General features: G+C 47.7%; 1 protein-coding gene across 3 annotated transcripts in view; it reads right to left on the reverse strand.

The window, feature by feature from the left end:
- The window catches only part of DDB2 (damage specific DNA binding protein 2), a 620,403-nt gene that overhangs the window by 266,663 nt on the left and 331,453 nt on the right, over positions 1-22,287 (reverse strand). The gene's annotated exons all lie outside the window — the stretch shown is intronic.

The following is a 22,287-nucleotide window of genomic DNA, read 5'->3' on the forward strand; positions in this document are numbered from 1 at the left end:
GAGGACTCCGCGGCTGGTTTCTTCCCGGGCAGTGCAACGACCCTCTTCTTCTGCTCTTCAGCGAGAACTTCTTCTCCCCTGACCGACGTCGAGCCCTGCTGCCACTGCCTGGAACAACTGCCACCGCTGGAGGATCCTTTCCGCTTAAGGTACTGTGTTCTGCCTGGCTTCCCTTGCTACCGACTGTACGGGGTAGATTTAGTCCCCGGCTTTCGAACCTGGGAGTGCCTGGGACACTTTGGCTAAACTTTCTGAGCCACTCTAACCTCTTTTTGACTCTTTGCAAGACTTTGAATCTCTAACTAACAGTGTGATCTTGGGCACATTTTCGCTCCGGCTACTCTAAGAGTGGGCCCTGCCTAGTGACTTTTGCTCACCTGTGACTTTATTCTTCTGTAAGCCTATTGCAAGTGCTCTGGACCTTAGAGTGGTGTGTCTAACCCATTTCTGCTTTTTCTCTCCCTTTCTTGGAAACTACTAGAGTGTCATCTAACGTTAAGCACTCACCTCTGTTTTAATTAAGTGGTGTTTTACCTAGAGTTGCCTAGATAGGAGAAAGGATTGAATCTACTTTCATTATAACTGTGTTGAAGTACTTTTACTATATTTTTGCTAGAGTGTTTTTAACTTATGTGTATTTTAAATAAATAACTATATACTTTTGAAACCAAGCTCTGGTCAGTGTTTGCTTGTGCTATTGTGTTTTGGTACATATTGTGTATACTTTACATACTGCCTAACTCTTCTTGAGGGAAGTCTGACTGCTCAGCCACAGCTACCAGGTAAATCTGGGTGGTACAGACTGTTACCAAAGGGGTTTACTGCTCTACCTGTAGTCTTAAATCTTTTGCAGTGTTCCCCAAGGGAACTGCACAGGTTTCTGCCTAACACTGGTGTACAGCGGTGGGATTTGTATTGAGTATACATTTTATTGTGCTTTAGATACCTTAGTGCAACTAACCACAAAGCTTAGCACTGAAAAAGTAAAACCTCTAACATGTCAGTTATAGAAAGCTATAGTCAAGAGTCCCTTGCAGCCAAAACTGCTGATTGTTTAAGAGTGCTCTGTAAACATAAGGATCTCCTGACTAAGGGCAAGAAAATGGAGCTGATTGAAAGATTGTTAGCTAACCAAAGTCTGGGTGATGGTTCAGAGGAACCTACCACTCCAGCGACTGTAGATGACAGTGTTGAAGTTAACATGGAGCCAAATGTTGATGTTTCTGAGGAAGAGTCAGAAGAGGAGGGTGAGGCTGTTGTAACTGTCCCCCCTAGGCCTCTGCCTGCTCTACCTGCTGTGCCTACTGGACCTTTACCAGGTCCCACATTTAGTCCTCAGTACTTTGAACTGGAGAAAATGAAGCTAGAATTGGAGTATAAGAAACTTAATGCTCAAACTGACAAAGAACTAAGGCTAAGGGAAATGGAGCTCAAGTATGACTTAGAAATGAAGAAATTATCTGTTGAGAATGTTTCTCTCTCTGGCTCCTCTAGAAGTTCCAGTCCTAAAAGACCCCGGATGCCTAAAGAATTGGTTGGTATGTATGAGCCTAAGTTGGATGTGTTGGATTGGTTGTCTCTGTTTGAATATAATCATGGGCTCCAGAACATCACAGGAAATGACTTACTCACCTGGTTGTTCTCTAGGCTTCCCCCTGTTGCAACTGATGTGGTAATGGAGATGGGGGAGGAGGATAGGAAGGACTATGAATGTGTGAAACTAGCTTTGATAGCTAGGTTTGGGAAGACCCCTTCCCAGTATCTTAAGAGGTTTAGGAACCTCAAAAAGCATGATGGTACCCCTTGGGCTACCTGGGTGAGTGAATGTTTGAAAAACTTAGAGGGATGGATTAAGGGTTACAAGGTGAACACTTATGAGGGAATGAGGAATCTCTTTATGTTGGAGTCAATTTATGATGCCTGCTCTCCTGAGCTCAGACAGCACTTGGCTGATTCACAGGAATTGGATCCTAGGAAGCTAGCTAAGGCTGCTGACTTGTGGGTTGCCAACAGGGCCACTCACAAGGATTCTGGGGTAACTCAGAAGAAGGATGGGGAGAAACAGCCAAAAAAAGACTCCAAAGAGAATTCTAATAATTCCTATCCCAAAGAGGGCCCCAAACCACAAAATAACCAGGGTAAGCCACATGGGAAACCTAGTCAGGCTACTGTACCTTCTGGCCACAAGCCAGAAGGAGGTCAGAACAAGCCACCCTTCCAGAGAGCATTTGGACAATGCTATGTCTGTCAGGGTACTGACCATATCAAAGGAGATCCCAAGTGCAAGGGTAAACCTGCAGGGATCAGCACAGTCTCCTTAGCCTTCACTCCTGAGGATGAAGTACAGATGGCTAGTGCCCACTTTGAACTCTTTGCTGAAGAACCCTTGGGTCTTCAAGCAACTGTAAACTTAGAGCCTATGGGTCTGGTTAGTCCCCAGAATAGGGTTGTGTATAACTCCCTACCTGTTAACTCTAAGGTGTATTATGTGGACAGTGTTCTTGTCAATGGCCAGGATACTCCTGCCAGGAGAGACACTGGGGCCAGCAGAACAGTAGTGGATGAAAGCTTCTTTCAACCTGAGGATGTGGCCAAAGCACCCAAAGGTCCCACTAAGATGTCTGGAGGCCCTGTCCAAATGGTTCCTATTCTACCAGCCCTCATTCAATGTAACAACATGACAGTAAGGATCCCTGTCAGTGTTCAGACTGAGGTACCTGGGAAGGTCCTGTTAGGGAATGACCTAAGAACTCTAGGAGTAGTGTCACATACCCCCAGGCCTCCCAGTATGGAGAAGCAGAACTTAACCAAATTGGCTAGACAGGCTACCTTGAAGGACCCTTCTAAGCCTGTGGGACCCTCTACTGAGAACCCCACTACAAGCCCTGGTGTTAGTAAGTTGACCTCTAACCCAGGCACATTTCAGGATAGTATGCTAGGAACATGGGCGCCCCAACCAAGCTCCAACATTGTTCCCCTAGTCTCAGAGTCTCTGACTCCCCCTGCTTCTGAGGAAGAGGTGGATAGACCAACTAGGCCCCTATCTGGACCTGAGAGAACTGGTAATTCTCAGTGCTGGTGGAAAACCAGAAAAGAAAAGTCTAAGGCCAAAAACCTTCAGACTGTTGGACCTTCTACTGAAGACCCCAACTCAAATCCTAATATTAGGGGGGAAACTCCTAAAATAGGTAAGGGTAGATCTAAGAGGAAGGGGAAGCAGGTACATTGCCTAACCCCAACCCCTCCAACCAAGAGGCCTAAGACCCAACCTGCTCCCACAAGAGAGGTGGTGAGGAACCTTGGAGGCCCCTCTAGATCTAAGGGAATCCTTTATAAGGACCCCTTCAAAAAGCCTAACATAGGTTCAGAAGTTGTCCCAACTTCTGAGGGACTGGTCAACCAGATCCCCTATAACAAAAAGACTGATGTTCCTCAAAGGGTTTGTAGGTCCTTTAGCTTGCAAAAGAAAACCTTTGAGTTCTCCCTTAAGCAAAGGTCAAGGTGTCACCATCAAAATGCTGATGGACTCTCTAGGATGTATATCATCGACTAGAGGTATGAGGTTCATCCAGGAGTGGATTAAATCCTCCTGTCCCTTAGTCTGGGGGGGGCGAGTGTTAGGGAGAATTCTCTGTTTAGGCTGAATTTCCCTACCTAGTGAGTCCCCCAGCAGCTTTGCTGGATTTCTGGGGTTTAATTTTTTCTCCTGCCAAGAGTGAGACTCTTTTACCCTCACTCTTGGACATGTTGAAGTGTGTTTTCTTGGTTAAACCTTGTGTTGAATGGGCTATGGGGTCTCTTACTCCATAGGGCCTCATGTATTTTTGTGATGTGGGTCACACAGCACCCTCTGTGCCGTGACCCAGGGGTGTCCTAGGGACTCCCCAACATAGACTCCATACCCTGGGACTGACTACTGTCTCCCAGGGCATGTAAAGTCACCAAAGACTTTGCTAGTCTTGAATCCTGAACAGAACCAGTACAAACCATCATATTGTGGACGTACTGGCTGGGGCAATTCGATTGCCCCAGGGTCTGTTAGTCGAGGGGGCACGTCTCCGTCCCCCCTGATCGAGTTTTGGCTGGTGGCAGTGGAAACTACTTTTTATATTCGACCGCGAATATTTCCCTATGGGATTTCCCATTGTTTTAGGCTAACACATTTAATTATTTATTTACGGTAGCCTTAAACATACCACCGGTTTATATATTTATTTTTATAACTCCGGTTGGGACTTTTTGCCAAAACTTGATTCTAAAATGGCGTTGGTGTTCGCCTCTGTAACTCTGACCCAAAGTGGAGCCCTTTGTTCCACTTTTGGCGGGCTTCTCCACAGAAGCCCTCCAAAGTGGTGCCACTCTGTCTGGGGTACTTAGGAGGGGTGGAGGGGGATTTAGGCACCCTGGACTGAGTTACCTTGGTAACTCAAGTCGCACTCCGTCCTGATTGGCCCAAGTGGTGAGCCGCCCGGCTCACCACTTAGCATGGTTGAGTGACAGCTAGGCTGGGTGAATGGGGGTTTGCTGCATAAAAGCAGGGCTTTGGGGACTGGGACTTCAGAAGTCGCCACAGGACCAAGAATCCGACGAGGGAAGAGCTGAGCCGACCTGCTTCGACGACACCACCCGGTGGAGCCCTGCTGAACCGTCTCACCACTTTTTCCCGACGACCGAGGAGAACTCTTAACGGAGTGGCTCCTTCCCTTGACTGGTGGGGACAACCAGTTTTCGCCTTCTTTCCGTTCTTTGAGGTATCTCGTGGCCGCCTTGCCTGTGCCAAGCACCCCGGCAACCGGAATACCACACTTTACCCCCATACCGCGAAAGTCGGCACCAACCCTTTAACCGGAGGACTCCGCGGCTGGTTTCTTCCCGGGCAGTGCAACGACCCTCTTCTTCTGCTCTTCAGCGAGAACTTCTTCTCCCCTGACCGACGTCGAGCCCTGCTGCCACTGCCTGGAACAACTGCCACCGCTGGAGGATCCTTTCCGCTTAAGGTACTGTGTTCTGCCTGGCTTCCCTTGCTACCGACTGTACGGGGTAGATTTAGTCCCCGGCTTTCGAACCTGGGAGTGCCTGGGACACTTTGGCTAAACTTTCTGAGCCACTCTAACCTCTTTTTGACTCTTTGCAAGACTTTGAATCTCTAACTAACAGTGTGATCTTGGGCACATTTTCGCTCCGGCTACTCTAAGAGTGGGCCCTGCCTAGTGACTTTTGCTCACCTGTGACTTTATTCTTCTGTAAGCCTATTGCAAGTGCTCTGGACCTTAGAGTGGTGTGTCTAACCCATTTCTGCTTTTTCTCTCCCTTTCTTGGAAACTACTAGAGTGTCATCTAACGTTAAGCACTCACCTCTGTTTTAATTAAGTGGTGTTTTACCTAGAGTTGCCTAGATAGGAGAAAGGATTGAATCTACTTTCATTATAACTGTGTTGAAGTACTTTTACTATATTTTTGCTAGAGTGTTTTTAACTTATGTGTATTTTAAATAAATAACTATATACTTTTGAAACCAAGCTCTGGTCAGTGTTTGCTTGTGCTATTGTGTTTTGGTACATATTGTGTATACTTTACATACTGCCTAACTCTTCTTGAGGGAAGTCTGACTGCTCAGCCACAGCTACCAGGTAAATCTGGGTGGTACAGACTGTTACCAAAGGGGTTTACTGCTCTACCTGTAGTCTTAAATCTTTTGCAGTGTTCCCCAAGGGAACTGCACAGGTTTCTGCCTAACAGGAGCAAGCTACAACCATCCAAAAATAAGGCAGTCCTAGTAGCGTTTTGTCAAATAAAAAGGGCCTATACTAAGAAAAACCTATTGCCAATACGCTAAATACAAAGAAGAGTTTGGGATAATGTTCACAAGAAAGAAAGAAGTGTACACAAATAATAAGTCAGGATGTGGTAGCCGGGGTCTCCCCTCCCTACATTTTGAGCACAGGACAAGGTGGGATTCCAGAGCACAGCACATGCTCGACCTTTCTCAGTACAAGCAAATAGTTCTGCTCCCAGCTATCGGGGCCTTCAGTGGTTAAGTATCTTTTCTACAAAAAGTCTCTCGCCTCTGAAACCTGATGTATCCAAAATAACAAACAAAAGGTTTCTTTCCGCATGTACGTTGGGTGATGACTTTTCACCCCTGGGTCCCCCTGTTCTGGGCTCAGACCCTCAAAAGTTCCTAGCGATGTCAGGACCTTCAGTGGTTAACTCTCTTGCTTCCGAGAGCCTGATAGGTTTAAAATAACAAACAAAAGTTCCTTTCGGATTGCACTTGGGGTGATGATGCTTCACCCTTGGGTCCCCCCTCTTCCGGGCTCAGACCCCTCTGAATATCAGCCTCCCTCCGTCGGGTTCACCATGGCTTGTAATCACACACTTTTAGCCGCGATATTCATGTGTCGCTAGGGTAATTGCCTCTCACCCCTGCACCCCCCTCTTCCGGGCTCAAACCCTTCTCAAATAGCAGCCTCCCTCTGTCGGGTTCACTGCGGCTCTCCTTCACACGCTTTCTCATTTGGCATTCATAAAATCTTAACGTCTTTTTAAACAGTTCACTTTCGTGTTCACTTTTGTCAACACACTGTTCTTTGTGACGTTAGGCTTCGCCCCTTTTCATCGGCATCCCTCCGTCGGGTTTACTCTTGCCAACTATGGCCAATCACACAATTCCTTCTGTTTTCTTACAACGCGGGATTCACTTCCCTTAGATCTTCAATCACCTGCCAGCCAAAGACTTTCGACTGTACAGGATTTTACTAGACCCCTTTATGAGCACTTTGACCCCTTTCTCCTGCCTTTCCCAAGGCCTTCTGGTAATGGTAGTTTCAACACGAGGGTAATCGCCCAGAGTTTCCTGAGTGAGCAACCACGTGGTGCGCGACTCCTCCGTAGCTGGTTTTCCCCTCTCACATCAACAGTTCTTTGTATTTCTTCAATTAGCCGTTTGCTACTTTTGTTCAACGCAGTTCCGTTTCTTATCGGCTCTCCCCTCGACTCACCGGCTGTGTCGAACCGCTTGGCTTTTCTTGTCTCTGGAGTCAAGGCCGGTACCACAGTAGCAAGTGCCTCTCCTCGGCTTGGTTATCAGCAGAGGAGGGCCCTGTGTACTGTTGACATCTGCTGCAACGCACGCTGGCTATTGTTCTCAGTCTTATGATTCCTTCCGTGGAGGTTTCACGGGCCTGGCCCGGAAAGGGCAAGGTTGCTTCTCTCCTTATCACCCTCTTGGTTCGCACTGTCTTTCTCCTCCTCTTGAACTGCTGTGCTGAGTTAGCTCTCTTGTCGTGCGGTCTCCCTTGCTCATAGTGTGCTCTCGTGCTCCACCTTTTATCCCTGTGGGGAAGAGAAAGGGCAGTCAGGTGTTTATCCCTGTGGGGAAGAGAAAGGGCAGTCAGGTGAGTGTGATTCTGGTCAATTGCCTGACTTTGCCTGATCCTTGTTTTGGGACATATCAGGTGAACGGCTCTGGTGTTTGTCCGTCGCCTTTCATGTTGTACGAAAGTGTTTGCGTTGGGAAAGGGCAGGGGGAGGGGTGTTTGAGTATTTTACGGGGCAGGATGGGGAAAAGGTGTCAACAGAAGGGAGATACCACGTCTCACCTGTCGGTGTCACACTTTCACTTCCCGAGGACCACCCATCCAGGTGATCCTCCTGCACTGGTCCACCCCAGGAACTGAATCCAATAGCGCTGGCCATGTCCTGGCTACCTGAGTGACCGATCCCAGGGCACTAGCAAGTGAGACACCTTCAGGTTTCTCACACTTGGTACATCTACCTTTGGCAATGCATGTTCAAATTTCTCCCCCACATTGGCATCTCATGCATTTGTGTAGGGTTGGGGGTTTGCCTTTGGATTTGTCTTGACAGCATTCAAACATTCTTCTTATTGAGTATTGCTTTTGTAAACTTTGGGCTTTGCCCACATTAGCAATTTCGCACCATTCAAACAATCTGTGTTCTTGTGCTGTTGGAAGGCCCATGGTCCCCAGCTGCTTTGGTTAGACTCAGCAGTCTTTTCCAGCATTTCCGATACACTTCACGCGTCGGTGGGCGGGCTCCTTCATCCGCTTTCCATTGGGAAGTGTGCAGATGTTCTCCCTGCATTTTACACAGCTCTGCAGTGCCTCAGCAGCTTCCCTTCTCGTTCAGGAGTGAAGAGTGCTGCCTCAACGAGCGGACTGACCTCCAGGAGCTCCAACGCAGCTCCTCTCGTCTCCACGATCCTTTCGGATCACAAGCGCCTTTTCGTCTGTTCCGGCAGCCCTCCACATGTTCACGAGTCCTGGGGCTCTCCTGCACTTCTCACTGCCATAGTGCATTTTCCATCTTTGAATGTCCCACACACTGAAAGTATGGCAAAACAACTAGTCTGAATGTGATACTTTGAGTTCCTGTTACTTTGCACAAACTCCTTACTCCTCTTCCCAGTACCTAAGTGATTATGGGATCTGGAGTCCATGGATGACATTGCATTCTCAAGTCTGATCTGGTTTTCCATCGGGATTTCACATAAGGGCATATAAGAAAAAGGTGTCGTGTATGTGCTGTAGGTGTTTGAGTCAAAGGTGGGGGACTGGGCAGAATGACAATAAGCCATCAAAAATTCAGTTATTAGGGGGGTCCTCCTCATGGGAAAGGATGAACTACTACGTCTTCTCAAATGGAGTCAAAACGTCTGCCCAGTAGCTATCTCCTCCCTCGTATGACCGCTCCCTGGGTCAGGATCAGGTAGCGGCTGCCGTCCCCTGGCCATATGCGAGGCGGTCACCGCAGGTCAATTTGTGATGACTCCACTGGAGTATTCACAGAAACTACAAAGGGGCTGGTGTGCTCCAATTACACCAATGTCCCTGCTTGGGCAACAGCAGCCCCCATTATACTGAATGAGGCGAATTGCCTGGATAAGATGGCTGCCGTGGATATGACAACATCCACTTTCATCTTTCCTAATCTGCATGCACCTACCATCATGCGGCAACCCTATTGGGTGATGTCTGAAACAAATGGAAAGCCCTCTGTGACCTGGGAGGTGAAGCCAGCCCCACTTGAGGGCCCCTTGCGTGAGGTGCATTTTTTTTTTAAACAATTTGTATTGATTTCAACTTAATCACATACATTATAGCAACAAATATGCATTACAGTTCTCGTGTACAGTCTCTTGTTGTTTCCTCCCTCCCCCAACCTAGCCCACCCCCTCTTCCCGAGCCTACCCCACACCTTAGTTCCATAACCTCTTCCTATGGGCTTCTATCCCTCCTCTCTGCCTGAAGGGCTGTCTTCTTCTGGACTCGCCCGGTCGGATGCAGATAGTGTCGCTACAATTTCTTTTCAGGCAATCAACGTGTCCGCACCTTCCTCACCCCCTCTATTCGCAGCTTCGTGCCACACCGTTGTTTTAGCAGTCGCCCATTTCTGGAGATCGTGCCACCAAGATTCTACTTTCGGTCTCCTACTCGCTTTCCAACTCATTACTATCCTACGTTTAGCAAGTATGTACGCCAAATCTTTGAGTTTGCTCACGTGTTTACGTTTCCACTGCCTGGGGAACCCCCCCTAACATGCATGCCCACAGGGAGTTCACATCCAAGTTTATCTATCTTCCTGCCATGAGGTGGGCCACCTTCCTCAAAAATTTCATTATTTCAGGGCATCCCCAGAACATATGTACCATTTCTGCATTCACCTCTCTGCACTTTGAGCATGTCTGTGTTCCGGCGTTTTTAAACTTGGCTTTCTTCTTCAGGGTCATATATGCTCTGTGGGGGATGTATAACTGAATCTGTTGTAACCTCACGTTCCTTGATACTTTTTTATGGTATCCATGTGCCCTGACCCACAATCAGTCTCCCATTGATTCCCCCACCTCCTCCCAATCTCGTCTCGTCTGGCTCACCTCCTTCCCAACTCTAGACATCAGAAGTTCATATATTCGGGAGACCTCATGGCCCCCGTCCGGCCTATCATAAAATGTTTCCATGACAGTGTCGGGCTGTCGGGCCAACTCTACCTCAGACCACGTACCCTTTATCAACTTCACCAGGCTAATGTATGTGATGTATTGCCCCCGGTGTAATCCTGCGTCTTCCACCAGCATGTTAAATTCTATTGCCTTCCCGTCTTGCCACACATCCCCTAAGGTCGCTATGCCCATCGGTTCCCACTGCCTTCTGATGGTCTTCCTCATTTGCCCATCCAACCCTTCTAGTGCCACTAGCAGCATTTGTGGGGAGTACAGGCTCGTGTTCTCCATTACCTGGCAGGCTCACCGCCACATCTTCCCACCGAGGTCTAGCAATCTCGTCCCCTCCTCCCGCTGCGAGAGAAATAAGGGGTGCACTTGGCAGTCATCAGTTTGGACTCCGATGTAGGGGCCTCCAGTAACCACCTTGCCACATATTGGAGCTGGTTAGCAAGGTAGTATACTTCGAAATTGGGCAATCGGATGCGCCCCTGTTCATACGGGTTCTTTAGCTTCCATAACGCTATTCTATTCTTGAAGTTGTGCCATATGAACCCCCTGAATTTTAGCAAAGAATTGTTTAGGTATCATATATGGAATATTCACAAAAGAGCCTGGGCAGTACCACCATCTTTAACAGTGCCCCTCTCCCCATCATGGTCAGCGGTAGCTTGGCCCAGAATGTCATGCTATTTTCGATTTTAGACACTACCTTCTCTGTGTTTTGCTTGTGTTCAACTTCGACATTATGATATATATCTATTCCCAGATATCTGAACATCTCAGTCTCTCACCTTACCTGTAATACCGGCAATTTATGTTGTGGTATTCCCACATATCTAACCAGGGGGAATATGCTAGACTTTTTGGGGTTAACCATTATGCCAGCCAGCGTTACGTATTGCTCCATAACCTCCAAAATATACTGTAGATTCTTTTCGGAATACTTCAAGTACAGCAACATATCATTCGCGTACATCGATATCAGATGTTGCCCTCCCTTTGTACTGATCCCCACTTCTCCATACTGTTGCCTTAAGTATATCGCCAGGGATTCAAGTGATAAAATAAGAAGCATCGGGGACCATGGACATCCCTGTCTGGTGCCTCTGCCCAGTTGCCATTGGTCTGGTAAGGTTGCTACTGTTCTGACTCTAGCCAATGGTTCACTGTACAACAATTGGACCCACTTCAGGTATGCAGGCCCAATACCATATTCTTTTAAAACAGCCATTAGCCAAGGCCACTTGACTGAATCAAAGGATTTCACCGCATCCAGTGAAATTATTGCCACCTCTTGGGAGCTCCCCTCTGTCTGATCCATCACGTGATGGAGTCTACCAAGGTTGTCGGTTATGCTCCTTCGCGGGAAATACCCCGTCTGATCAGGATGTATGAGTTTATTTATAATTGGTCTCAGCCTACTAGCCATCACTGCTGTGAGTATCTTACTGTCCTGGTTGAGCATCGATAGCGGTCTGTAAGATCTGCAGTCCGTGCTTGGTTTATCAGGTTTTAGGAGCGGAATAATAATCGCTTCCCTCAGGGACTCTGGCAATTTTCCCCTGTTGAACGCCTCGTTCAACATTGCTAACATCAGTGGGAGCAATTCTGCTTTGTATGTTTTGTAGAACTCACTCAGGGGTCCATCTGCCTCTGGGGCCTTATTTGTGGGTAGTAACTTCATCACTTGTTCCAGCTCTTCTAAAGTAATTGGGACCTCCAAGTTCTCTCTTTCCGCTCCCTCAAGTTTGGGAAGATCGATCTCTGCTAAGTTTTCCAACACATCCATTTCCTCCCCTTCAGTTACGTCTGTGTACAATCTCTGATAATACTCAAAAAAACATTTGTTCACTCCTTCCTGGGTATCTCGTATCTGTCCATCCATCCGATGCATTGCTCTAATTTTTTGTCTGGGGGGTCTCACTTTTATATAGCCATGCTAGTAGTCTGCCCGGCTTATCTCCTTCTGCATGCTGCCTCTCCACATATTTCTTTATAGTTTAGATTGCAAAGTCTCTCCCAGTGACCCCTACAATCCTGCTGTAGTTGGTGTATGGCTTCAGCCTCCTCCGGGGATCCCACACCGTCCCACATTTTGGTCCCCACATTCCTTTCTGCATCCTGTAGTTCCTATATTATGCCACCCTGCAATCCATTTGATTTTGATATTGCCGCCACCCTTACTAGCACCTTAAATGCCTCCAATAGTGTGCCAGCTGAATCTACACTTCTAGCGTTATGTTCAAAGTACTCCTGTATTTCTTTCCTCAGGTCTTCTTTAAACACTGTATCTTTAAGTGCCTCGGCTCTGTGTCTCCATGTCAGGATTTCGGCCCTAGGAGGCAAGTACTGCCATGTTACTATCAACGGCATGTGGTCTGAAAGGACCACAGCCTTGTAGTCTGCTCTCGTTATTTCCCCGGTTAGCTCCAATCCTACAAATATATAATCTAATTGGGTGTGCAGGTTTTGTGGGGTGAGTATTCTCTGCTTTGTGGGTGATGCATTCTCCACACATCCACTAACCGATAATCACTTAACAGGGTACCTAAGCCCTTCGCTACTGGGATAAGCCTTCTGACCTCATCTGATCTGTCGAGGATCGGGTCCAATGTGCAGTTAAAGTCCCCTCCCCATATTACTGCCCCACCCATATACGGGCTAATCCTGGCATACAGGTTCTTAAAGTAAGCTGTGGTGTCCTGATTTGGAGCGCAAGTGTTGATGATGTTCACTTCTTTATTTTCTACCAGCCCCCTTATTAACACCTACTCCCGCCTGTATCAATAGTGGACTGTAATAGCTTAAATGAGACATGTGGTGCTATCCACGTTATAACCCCTCTGGCATACGCCGAGTATGTTGCTCCTATGGTACTCCCCTCCCATTTCCTTGCCACCACCCCTTGCTTATCTTTGGTCAAGTGAGTTTCCTGTAACAAGGCAATATCTATTTTCTGTCTCTTCAAGTACATCATGACCTTATTCCGTTTGATATAGTTATTTAGCCCCCTCAGATTCCAGGTCACCATCTTCAGGTCTCCCATCTGTTCCGTTCCCCACTCCACCCATCTCCTCCCCTGCCCTCCTTTTCTTACTCAGTGGCTTGTGACGGTAGGCTTGTCTCCCCTCAACACTCCAAACTACCTCCTCTCCCCTCCCAGCTTCCAATGTGGATCTCAGGCATCCCTGCGTCTCACTCCATTCACAGCGTCTTGCCGTTACTTAGAGCGCTGCAGGTGGATACTGCACTACCAATATCCTTCTAAACTACCTATCGGGGAGGGTGGGGGAGGGGTAAGACGGTCCCTGTCTGAAGGTTCCTGCGCAGCGCGCAGCGCTCCCATGTTCCTTTAATCGGCGTAGCTCACATTTATTATTAGCTAAGAGTCCCAAAGTCTCTAGCTTTGTTCCATCATTTGCCCCCCCCACCTCTCCAATTATACATCAGAACTCCCCTCGAGGTGCCACTTCTCACTCTCCTCACCTGCTTGGTCTCGCTGTTCAGACGGCAAGTTCTGGGAATCCAGCCAGTTGTCCATCTTCTCTGGTGTTTCGAAGAACAAGGGTGCGTCTTTGTACAATATTTTCATCCTGGTCGGATACAATAGTAGGAACTTGAGTTGAGCCATGCGCAATCTTCTCTGTACTGCTCCGTATTCCATTATCCTCTTCTGCACCTGGAAGGTATAATCCGTGAACGCTGTTATGGAAGCCGACGCTCTGTTGATGGTGCCACCCTTCCGAAAATGTTCCAGTATCTTCTCCCTGTCTTTGTAATTCAGAATTTTAGCTATTATTGGCCATGGCGGGGTGCCTAGTTGGGGTTGCCTTATCAGTGCTCTGTGGGCCCGTTCCACTGTAAATCCCTGGGATAATGCACCCGCTCCAATTAACTGTATAAACATGTCATCAACGTAGTTGGTAGGGTTCTTCCCTTCTGCTCCCTCCGGTAGCCAATGATCCTCACACTGTTGCGCCTGGCTAGACCTTCCGCCTCCTCCACCCTGTTTTCCAGGTTCTGTACTTGCTGTTGCAAGGTGGAGACGTCTGAGGTGTTGACTTTACAACTGGCAGTGTTAGCTGTCACTTCTTTTTCTAGCATCCCGTTACGCTCTGTCAGTGTTCTGACGTCTTGTCATAGCAGATTCATATAAATCTGCATTGCGTCAATTTTGTGTTCAAGTGTAGCTTTCAGGTCTGCAATAGCTCCCAATATCTGCTTATGCATTCATCCCTGAGGGTCTCCTTCGTTCGGTTCTTGCCTCTGTGACTTTGCCCCCTCCATCGTTTGTACTGGTTTTGTGAACGTATCCAGGGAGGACTGTCTTATTCAGGCATTATTTGCTTTGTTCGACATCGTGGTCTCTGTTACTCTGGTGCTTCTTTTTCTGCCCGTCATGCGCGGCTACTCTTAGCCCTGGCACCTTGGCCAAGATGGGAGGTCTGTTGGTGGGGGGGGCTTTTTGTGGAGCGTGTCTGTGCTCCACTTCCCCAGTCTAATGAACACTGGCTTTGTCCTGTGGTTTAGGTATTTGTGCCTGTCACTCCCGAAGTATATGGTATTCAATTCACCTAACCTGCACTTGTTCCATGCCCTCTTGGCTCAGTCTCTAATATGGCGCAGAAATCCACACTGTGTTCCCTTGACGTGGCCTCTTCTTGTCTCTTGCGCAGGTGGGGTCTGTAATGCCTCCTTGCTGCCCTCCGCCCCCTGTTGGGAGTCTGTTTCTTTAGTGGCTAGCTCAGAGGACTTTAGTTTGGTTATTTACCATGTACCTCTATGTCCGCCCCTTGTCAAAGGTCCCTTATTGTGTGTCCTGCAGCTTGGTAGGGGGCATTCCGTAGTCCGTATTGATTTATACTGTGTCATCTGTTCTCACTGTCCTTGTGGTGAGGTCTCTGTCTCGCCTGTAGGCTCTCCTCTTTCTCTATGACTTCCTTGGTGCAGGCTATTACATGTGATATTGTCCCCTTCAAATCAGTCTTTCAGCCGGTGGCACCTACACACATCAAACTGCCTGTGGGTAGGACTTTACTGCCGTTCCATCGGCTTTCTGTATGTTATCGAGTGCTGGCAGTCATCACTTGGTTCCTCTTGGTGGTAGTATAGCTGGATCCAGGCCTGATGCACCGTATCCACCGCACCGGTGCAGTCTCTCTGCTGTCTATGTGCCGTAGTGTTGCCCAGGTTTATCCAGGTTCTCTCATTGGGCCGTCTCAGCGCTAGGCTTCGAAGTGGTGCACTAACCAGACCTTCCTGCTACCGCTCGCATGCCTTGGGGCCAGGGTGTCAGTGCCACTTCATTTGTCTAGAAGGCTGCAGCGTTGTGTGGGTCAGTGCCCCTTGGTAATCAGCTTGTGCAGTCTTGGTTGAGCACTATGCCATTCATGGGTTATTCATTGCTCTATTACAGTTGTTGCCCTTGGGTCCGTGGATGGTCCTTCTTCCAGAGGCTGTGTCACTACTCGGATCCTTTGTCCTGCTTCTTTGTGGCCGCCATCTTCCCATGTCTCTTTACAAGGGTCGCCAAAACCTCTCTGGTGCACTACTCTTTCTGATCAACTGTATTCTTCTCCTGCTATTCAATATTGCATGCTCCCCGCATTCATGTGGAGGTGGCTTCAGTTTTGTTCGTTCCGGCTGGCATTTTCTTGCTGATTTTCGACGGATCAGCGATGGATCTCGGGAGCTTGCAGGATATCCGTCTTATCACGTAGCCACGCCCCCTTGCATGACATGCATTACCTGTGAACCAGAAGCACACCACGCCACCACAGTTGCCTGTTCTTGTGTGGAGCACATAAGTACACAGTCCCCGCTCATATCTATAAGGATTTTAAAAACTCACCCCTTTGCTCCAGCCACTCGACACTCAACTTCCAGGTTGAAGGTAAACTCATCCCACCTGCATTAGTGTTTACTTTGAATGCTAAGCCTCTGGTTTGTACTGCCTGCACCATCTCTCGGGAGGATAGGTCAGGGTCAATGTGCTCACCTTGGAAGCAAGACTACACTGAGTAACACAGGTTAGATCCCCGGGTCCGCTCTTCGAAACCTCTGGGTATAAAAGCATGTTATAAATAACCTATCATATCATATCATACTCCTAACGTAATGCTCACTCCTGCCCACCACCACAGAAGTTCCCTCAGCCTCGCTTTCTCTCTTATCGCCCAACACTAGTACTCTAAGCAACAGTCTGGTGATATCCGTCTCCACCAAGACCATCATACGCTTACCATACTCACAGAAAGTCTTCCCACCCCTGCAGACCGCCAACAACCCCTATCCTAGATGACGAAGGTCAGACATTCGTTGCACGCCCCTTCTGTCTAGCAACCATGACTTGCGTATCGCCGCTTGCAAAACGTATACAATCAGCCTATCCTGCGACATTTGTATTCCTACACCTAGAACAAACCCTTACCTCACTCCAGCCATCTATGAAGCATAGGACTCCAGGCAGGGCGGCAGAATCACTGCAGCGCATTACATGGCAGCCCACACCCACTTGGTACCCCTGGTCACTAAACACTGGAAAATGCTGCTCTGCTGCAGGTTCACTCCGCTACCTACCAGCCTTATAACTACAGGCATACCCGATGCCTTTTTAGAAGGCAGGAAAATGCAATCCTCTAATCTAGCAGTTGCTACGAGAAAGCCCTCTCTCCCTGCTAACACAATGGATGTCTCCCCGCCAACCTTAGACCCTGCCCTGTGTAACGGCAGCCCGGCAGACTGTCTCTGAGTCTAGGTGCACCACCTTGTTGAGAATAAAAAGTGCAGATCTGAAAGTCATCGCCCAACTTTGCTGTGTCTCCTCTCCAGAGTCTCGACTAGAAACAGCAGACATCGCATACCTACCAGCCGTATGCCACCTCTCTCTCCCCTTCCCATGCCTGCTTCAAGAAACATCTGGCTAAGAGAACACACCTAAGTGCCTAGGGTGCCCCACACCAACCTCCAGACAACCTACCATGGTCGTCGGACCAGTCCAGGAATTCCAACCTCGCCACGCCCTTAGACAATTAAAGAATTTACCCTAACCGGAGACACAAAGCTACCTTACACGGCATCACCTGGCCGGTACAAGGTGCCCCTGCAAAACAAGCCACCCCCCTGACCAGTCTAACCAAAGAACCTCCCAGTCCCAGGAAGACTAAACCACCTACCCTACCGCTACAATGTGCGCTTGTCAACACTAGATCTGTTCCAGCCCACATCCTACATAGCAACATGCAGCATCCGGGCAGGGCCGGCCCTCTCTCTACCCCATACCTGTAGGCTACTCCATATTCCACAGTGACAGTAGAGGCGGAGGAGTAGCATTGATAGCTTAAGACTCACTGCCCATCCGACAGCTTTACACCACCCTGATAGGGAACTGTGGCCTTCTCCTGGTCAAATAGTCTATCTTGCACATAGACACTATATCCCTCTAGCTCATTTATCACCCGCCAGGCCCTGCTTAATCCTTTGAGGAAGACCTCCTACACAGAGTAGGCGCGAACATCAAACCTACATCTAAATCCATCCTCCTAGGTGACCTCAACCTTGGCTTGAATGACCCTAGCGACGGAAATTCTTCAGCGGTAGCCAACTCCCTCAGTGCCCTAGGCTAAAAACATTGCATCAGTGCCTTATCTCACAGGAAAGGTTGCATCCTAGATTGGATAGCAGACCTCAACTTGACAGATCGCCGTTGGCTAAAACACACCTTGCCCATCGACTAACCACCCTGTTGTGGCCTTCCCTATCTGCCACACCATGCACTGTGCACCCTCATTGCCATCCACACTGGCCCGAAGTTCCAGAAACATCTCGAAAAACTGCCACCGCTTAACCCACTCCAATCTGTGTACCTCCACATAACTGACCCAAGTGTGCTCGCTAACCTCTACTCCGAGTCCCTGACGAAAGCCAATGATGTCATCGCCTCCTTAGCACTGCGAAAAACAAAACCCTTTATTCATATAAATTCCTAGTTCACTCCTAACCTCCAATAGCTCCGGGCCAAAAAACGTTTAGCTGAAGCAAAATGGAAACAATCACTCGCCAATGATCGGAGGTTGATCTTCCCACTGCAGCAGTTTTTCAAAAAAGCCACCTTACTTGCGAAACCAACCAACTACAATACAAGAATAGCAAACAAAAAATCCAACACGCGAGACAGCTTCACAATCCTCAGGGAACTGGAAGCCCCCATCCACTCCACTTCCTATTTCTAAAGATAAGGCATGTTGCACCAGTACACAAAAAGCCTTTCTCAACAAAATCAACGCCTTGCACACCAACACCAACATCAACTTCAAGCAAGCAACTCTCAAAGCTAGCGGACAACCTTCACCCCACTCCCAAAGCTCCACAGTCACCTGCCTACATATGCCTACTTTTCATGTGGTTAATGTTACCAAGGCAGAACTTATAACCATCCTAAAAGTCTTAAAACCGTTGAAATGCAAGGGTGACAACTGCCCTGCCTCCATCATTAAGGACTTCTCGGCGCTCCTGGCCCCCTTCATCACCTCCTTCATTAATGCTTTCTTCTCCATGGGTCTGGTTCCCTCTAGTCACAAGGATGCCGGAGTACTTCTCATTATCAAAACAATTCCATTCCTCCTGAAAATCTTCGACAGAGCATCCTACATTCAAATACAGCACTTCTTGGAAACCAACCACATCCTGGGAATACATCAGTCTGGGTTCTGTCCAGGCAACTGAACTGAACCAGCCCTATTAGACTTGAAAAACGAGTTGGTTGAGATTAGGTACGAAGGGAAGCCGGTTCTTCTTCTACTCTTGTATCTCTCAGTAGCCTTTGCTCTGGTTGACTACAAGATTCTAGATCACCACCTCACCATGGCAGCCTATTCCTCACCAGAGGCCACTGCATGGATTGCCTCTTTCCTAAACAACAGAACTGTCAGAGTGTTCGCAGGGAAATACCAGTGCTCCCCGTCTCCTATCTTCTGCGGCATACCCCAAGGGTCTTGCGTATCCCCTACGCTATACAACATATTCACCAAACCTATCTTCGACCTGCTAGACTATTGGCATATCCTATACCAACTAGGCCATTGAAACCCAGATCTCCCAACCCCTCTCCAACAACTACCATGAGGACTCCACAATGCTAAACCTTTGTTTATCTGACTATACAGGCGTGGATGGCCATGCATCGTCTCTGCCTGAACAACAACAAGACCGAGATCCTCCTCATAGGCCCCCCAGGCAGTGATCACGAAACTCAAGGCACAATATGCAACATTGAACATCGATGGCAACACGATCCTAGTCTCCTCGGCAGTGAAGACACTGGGAGTCTACTTGGATGCCACACTCTCGACTCGGCAAGTGAACGCCATTGCCTCCTCTGCCGCCTATGCCACAAAACTGATTAATGCATGCAGACCTTTCCTCTCCAACGATATCTGCCTGACAACTGCCCGTGCAGTCATAGGACCCAGGCAGGACTACTGTAATGTGCTCTTTGCTGGCACCTCCGCCTTCAACATCCCAAAAATTCAGGTGATCCAAAAAAACGCCCTACGAGCAGCACTTAACATACCCAAAAGAGATCACATCTCAGCCGTAAGAAGAAATGTTCATTGGCTCCCGATATGGGAACGGATCATGTGCAATACCTTGTCAAACATGCACGGATGCCTTACCAAGGTTGCTCCCCCGTACCTCTCAGAAAAAATCCATACAGTACAATCCTCCAGACCAACCAGATCAGCCTATGCCCACAGACTCATCCAGCCGAACTTCAAAAAGACAAATGCTGTAGGCTCAAGTTTTCCTACGATTGCAGCAAAACACTGGAGCACGCTCCACCTGCTCTGTGAGCTGAACAATCTTACTGGGCATACAAGAGAGCATTAAAAACCTGTCTCTTTGTGTAAAATTGACTGGAGCTACTTCCCTCTTGTGTTTGCTCTCACTTGACCCCAAATACATGTAGCAGGTTGTAACAGCACCTTGATGCCCTTGGGTTCAGCAGGCTTTATAAATGTGAAAATAAATAAATACAAGAAGATTGTTTGAACGCAGACAAGGCAAAGTACAGATTCAAGTCCCAACAAGATATGGATGCATTCCCACCAACAGATATACTGAGCCAAGGACAGTATATAGAGTTTTGGTGATACAGAGGAACTGTGAAACAAATAAGAAGTCCTGGCAGGGAGTATACCAGGCAAGGTAAAAAACAAGAGAGGCCCTGGCAGGAGAGTATACCAGGCAGTTGTACTTGCATAAAGAGTTCTGGCAGTGGAGTGTACAAGGCAGTTGCAAAGCTACTAGAAATACTTGAGGACAGTATTTGCTAGACAAAAGATACACTTGAGTTGAAGAAAGACTGTTATAAAACGTGTTGCCTAACAAGAACATTGTGAATCAAGGAGAGACACAAAGGAACTGTTAGTAAAAGAGACATTGCCATCTCATTTTAGAATCCAGGGGAAGGGAACTACCATCTGGATCCAAGGTCTTACACCGTGGAAAACATTTTTGTTGGAGATATTCTAATTTTCAGTTGTGAACACTTTTTTGCCAAAATCAGGTTGAAGACATTTCCTTTGACATTTTAATGTTTTGGTTGTAATGCAAGAGTCAGGATAGGATGTTTTGAACACAAGGACGGCTTTTCAGTTATTGAGCATATGACACAGACAGATCCTTCGTTTTGGTTTTTAGGTATGGAAACTCCTCTTTAGAAAAGGGTCAGAGAGGCATTTTCCTAACCCAATTTAATTTAAATAAAAGTCTTTAACCAAAAACATGCCAATTTTGTGTCTGGCTTTCATTTCTGACCCCTCACAATACCCTTCCCCTAATGCTTTTGGTTCTCTCAGCACCTATTGGAAAACGGGAAAGAAAGTCTACATTACCCTGTTCTTTTCCTTACCGGTGTTCTATCTTAACACCTTAAAACAATAGGGCATGTTCCGTGCATTGGTGTCTTTACAGAAGCTCATCCATGTCAAGTGGGCATGGTCTATGACCGATCTAAATATCCTGCCAGTAAGATAGGTTATTGCCCACTTTATTGCCAAGGCCTCTAATTCAAAAGTGGCATAGTTATTTTCCCAGAGAAAAGGGTGTTTAATACCATCATGATCATGTGAAAGGACTGCCCCTAATTCAACGTGTGAAGGGTCAGTCTGTAGAATTCCCTGTTGAAATCAGCCACCTTCAACATGGGTTCACTATACAGAATGTGCTTAAGTTTATCAAAACACAGTTGCTCTTCCTCTTTCCATTTGATCTTCTGGGGCTCTGAATTTTTGAGTTTATCAGTGAGGCAGAAGGTGATGGATGAATAACAGGGGATGAACCGCCTGTAATACCCCACTAAGTCCAAAAAAGCTCTTAAATATTTTTTTGATCCGAGTTCTAGGGTTTCCTTGACAGCTTTTATTTTCTCAGTCTAGGGTTCGAGACCGGTATAGGAGAAGACACAGACAGATAAAGTAGATTTTGAAAACCTTTTTTTTCAATGGTCAGGGTGCTATAACACCTAACTTGCCCTAACTCTAAGGTAGTAATGTTCCCTAACGGAAAGCAATCTAATGGAAGTCTACGTTTGTTAGTCCAAAACAAAACAATGGGTCTCATGATGGGTCTGGCAAATACCCTACCTGTGCCACCAGCGGGTTGCTGCCAGACCTGTAAAAATGTACCAGCGCCTGACTTCCCGGTGCCACCAGATCATTATGAGTCTGGCCACCGGGAAGTCAGGTGCTGGTAAATGTGTTTATCCCCATTCTCTATGGGAGTGGAGACGCGGAAGCACCGGCACCATTGCCAACAGTGCTTTTGTGACGGGTTTGCTTATCGTGACCGCTGGGTCTGACCTGTGGTCACAGCGGGTCCGGCAGGCAAACAAGTAGTTTGCCGGTCATGAAACAAGGGTGCTGGTGAGCTTACCGGCACCCTTATTTCCGGACTGGCAAACTTGTCATGAGGCCCACTGTGTCAAAACCTATGCTTGTCCTCACTTCTACAGAATAACAGGGTGTATGGGTTGTGGCCAACTCAATAGTGTTAAAAGTAAGGTTATTGTGACAGTGGAGATCTTGGGCAGCTCCCTTCCCCAAGTTCAAGGCAGGATTATAAAGTTCGACAGGTTTCTCAGGATTCACTTGGAAAAAAGTTCACAGTACCTTTGCTCTGTAGATTCTTTGGGCTTCTCCGGGTCCCCTTTCCTTGAACCCAAAAGCCCTTTGGTTCACACTTCTTCATTGGGTCTCTTAGGCTTCCCTCGCCCAAGCTTAGAGCCTCTTGGTTACTTTCCAAATCACCAATATTCAACTTCC

This window comes from Ambystoma mexicanum, chromosome 11 (genome assembly GCF_040938575.1).
Source record: "Ambystoma mexicanum isolate Mex_15411 chromosome 11, UKY_AmexF1_1, whole genome shotgun sequence".
Taxonomy (NCBI): domain Eukaryota; kingdom Metazoa; phylum Chordata; class Amphibia; order Caudata; family Ambystomatidae; genus Ambystoma; species Ambystoma mexicanum.